Source organism: Loxodonta africana, chromosome X, assembly GCF_030014295.1.
Source record: "Loxodonta africana isolate mLoxAfr1 chromosome X, mLoxAfr1.hap2, whole genome shotgun sequence".
NCBI lineage: Eukaryota > Metazoa > Chordata > Mammalia > Proboscidea > Elephantidae > Loxodonta > Loxodonta africana.
The window spans coordinates 128,298,729-128,302,863 of NC_087369.1; positions in this window are offsets into that span (position 1 = coordinate 128,298,729).

Sequence of the window (4,135 nt, forward strand, 5' to 3'; positions counted from 1 at the left end):
TGGTGGGTTTGTATCATATCTATATACTGATCTCTGCTGAAGGTTTGGATTAGGTGTCTCGCTGTCCAATAGTTTGTCTCCGAACTATTTAGCCGCGTTGTTAGGCCAAGAGAAGACATTAGCAGCAGTTTTATTCAATGTAAGACTTTGAGATGTCGAGTTCACTGAGAGCTAGATACAGTATAATTCTGTACAGTGTACCTGCATTATAAGGTTTATAATCCTGCTGGATCTCCAGTTCTTGTTTCTGAGGGTAGGAATTGGGTGTTTTCTCATAGGAGGGGAATAGTTTCTATAATTAATTCATTTTGAACCAATTTTGTCAAATGTGCTCATTTCCCCTCTGTTTGTTAGTAGATGACATATGTTTGGCATTTAATTCCAGCCCACCTCAATGGCATTTAATTTCAGTGCTTCTAAATAAAAGCGATTTTGGAAAGATAAATGTGCAAAATTTAAGAATTGTGATGCAGTCCAAAATTTTAGGTGAGTTCCTTTGTGCATCATCAAATCAAGGTGCTCTTTCACTTTGGGAAGCTATGTGCTTCTGAATCTTTGTGAAAAGTGCTTGTCCACCCCTTATCTTTGGAGCCTGGACTTGCTTGCTTTATTTTTTGCTTTTGCTGAACATTGGGATATCTACATTACAATTTGTCTTGAAAACAGTGATTCAAGAGGGACTGAAGTGTGTGCCTGTGACCCTCTTTCAACTCAAGTCCTTTCTCTGGGGGAAGCTGACATGGAACACCAATGCCATAACTTTGCTGGTTGTATTTCCTGAAGTATTGGATCAGTTGATTGGGGCTTGCCATTTCAGAATATTTTAACAGAAGCCGTACTGTGGGTCACGCTGGGTTAATTCATTTACTAGGATGAGACTTTGTGATCATTCAAGAGAGGGCCTTAGTCCCCAACTTTGATTCCTGTACCTAGGGGAAAGCCAATATTCAATTCCCTGTGACACTCAACCGAGGGCCATAAGCACCTCCAGACTCATTCGTCTTTTCTTCGGTGGGAGAGACCCAAGTACCCTGGACGGCAAGGGATTCTTAACTGCTGGGAACAGTAGCAGAAACAGACCTACCGGGGCATGTTAGCGGCCACGGAGTCGGCCCCCAACTCATGGCGATCCCAACTCACAACGGAATAAACTGCTGCCTGGTCTTGTGCCATCCCCATGGTCAGTTGCAGATTGGACCATTGTGATCCATAGGGTTTTTGTTGGCTGATTTTTGGAAGTAGACCTCCGGGCCTTTCTTCCTAGTTTGTCTTAGTTGGAAACTTCACCAAAACCTATTCAGCATCATAGCAACATGCAAGCCTCCACTGATGGGCAGGTCGTGGCTGTGCATGTGGTGCATTGGCTGGGAATGGAAATTGGATCTCCCACATAAAAAATAGAAGGCAAGAATTCTACCACTGAACCACCAACAAAGCACCAAAGATGAATGGAGTTGCAGTGAGAGCAAAGTTAAAGGAAACTACCTGTATGAACTAGCTGTGTGATCATTTCTGAGCAAAAGTGTGTCAGCAGGTTCTGTTTCACACTTCCTCCCCTCTCTTCCATCCTTTACATTAGTTGCTTTGTAGTCTTGTTGCAACCCCATGTGCAACAGGACAAAACATTGCCCAGTCCAGTTTGTCTTCATGATTGCTGGTATACCCGAGTCCATTGTTGCGGGCCGCTAGGTGGCTCATCTTCCAACACTATATGGGACAATGTTCCGTTGTGATCCATAGGGTTTTTGTTGGCTAATTTTTGGAAGTAGATTGCCAGGCCTTTCTTCCTAGTGTGCCTTAGTCTGGAAACTCTGCTGAAACCTGTCCACTTAGGTGACCTTGCTGGCATTTGAGATACCAGTGGCATAGCTCTCCAGGATCATAGCAATACACAAGCGACCAAAGTAGGACAAACTGGTAGGTGATGGCCCTCATCCTTAGAACCAGAGAGAAAAGGAGATTCTCTGCTTAGCCAGACAGAGGCTAAGCTTGTCGACTCTCAAAGCTAATGCTATAAAAGATTTGCGTCATCTCAAATGGTCTTGTAGTCCAAGTGTCCTTTCCAGATTTTGGCTAGAAGTGTTTCCTGCTAAAATATAAAACTTGTCTGTTAATGGCAATAGCCCATAACAACCTGCGGATTATTGGAATCATAAAAAGCCAGAAATTCCAGAAAGCAGAAAACTGTCTCCTGTTGAACTATCTTCTTACTATCTCATTGTTCGACTAGCTCTTGGTTGGAGGTGGGGGAGATGAGGCCAGCCAGAGGGGAATCTAGTTATTAGCTGCACTTCCTTCACAAAGAACTCTTAAAGTGAGACCTAAGAAAGTTTTGCACTACCGCCCCAGGGCCCAGTGCTCAGACTAGAGGCCATTGTTTAGATGGTAAATGTTTTATTTGTGAAAGTGGCAATTACCCTGGGCCTTGAAATGGAGCCAGGTTCCTACCCTTCCTTTAGTCTGTACTGACAGTCTCTAGACTGCTAACTCTTCTTCCTACACTGATGGGCTTCCTGGAACCCTGGACCCAGCTTCTCTCTCTGCCTCTGGGTTTTTTCTTTTCCAGCCTTTGCAGGGAGTTTGCTTTAGTTGCCCATGACAAGACCTTTTGCGACCACTGCATAATATGACCAAAAGAGGTTCAGGTATAGGAGGGCAATGTGTCTTTGGAGTCCTCTTTAGGGATACCGGAGTCACTGGGTGGCAAATGGTTAATTGGCTTTGTTTGAATCTCCCCAGAGGTGCCTTGGAAGAAAGGCCTGGCAATCTACTTAAAAAATCAGCCATGTGGAATACAGTTCTATTCTGATACACATGGAGTTGTCATGAGTGGAATTGACAGCAACTGGGTTTTTTTTTTTTTTTGGTAGAGATGCTGTCTTAGTTATCTAGTGATGCTATAACAGAAATACAAGTGGGTGGCTTTAACAAACACATTTATTTTCTCACAGTTTAGGAGGCCAGAAATCTGAATTCAGAGCACCAGCTCCAGGGGAAGGCACTCTGTCTGCTCTGGGGAAAGGCCCTTATGTCTTTCGGCTTCTATTCCTGTTCCTTGGCGTTCTTCATGTGGTATGGCATCTGTCTTCCCCCATTACTGCTTGCTTCTTCTGTGCCCGATCTGCTCTTTCTATATCTCAAAAAGTGATTGGCTTAAGACACACCCTACTGTATACTAATACTGCCTAACATAGCAAAATCCATTCCCAAATGGAACTATAGCCACAGGTATAAGTAAAACAAAACAAAAACCATCCAGTCAGTTCCGACCTATAGCGACTCTAGGACAGAGTAGAACTGCCCCATAGGGTTTCCAAGAAGTGGCTGGTGGACTTGAACTGCCTACCTTTTGGTTAGCAGCCATGGCTATTAACCACTCTGCCACCAGGCTCTAAACCACAAGTAGAGGGGTTAGGATTTACAACACATATTTTTGGGGGGGACACAGTTCAGTCCATAACAGATACCAAGGTCCCTCCCCTCCCCACACACATGGTGACGGGTCACCAGGATCATCTACACTGTCCTCTTGTAGCTGCAAATGGGAGACGGAAGGGTTAGAATTGATAACCATGGAACAGGCACACGCTCTAAAGTTAATTCACCCATAGTTTCCAGGCCAGGGATTGACCAATAATGTGTCTGTTCGTGATTTCCTGTGTTTTCCCAACTCTTGACTTTCTGGTAAGACAGTTCTAAAAAGCTTAGACTTTGCAAAGAATTATCCAAAACTCACTCAGTGGCATCTTTCCTCTTGTAACCATTCATTCTGGAAACTGCTGCTTGCCTCATTAAACAAGTGGCTTTTGTCATGCCAGTAGTGATTTAAAAGAAAAGCTGTCATACCTAAAGCCTCCCTCTCCTGCTTTACTGGTTCATCTTGTTGCTTTGTTTTTTAAATACATTGTTTATTGTGGTAAATACGTAACACCACACACCCGTTGCCGTCAAGTTGATTCCTATGTAGCTCTTAACCACTACGCCACCAGGGTTTCTGGTAAAAATACAGGTAACAAAATGTTGCCATTTCAGCAATCTTCACATGTACGGTTTAGTGACATTAAATATGAGACACATGAACACAGCATCTGACCTGAACCACGGTGAGCCTGCCCAGAAGGTGTTTGTTGTTCAA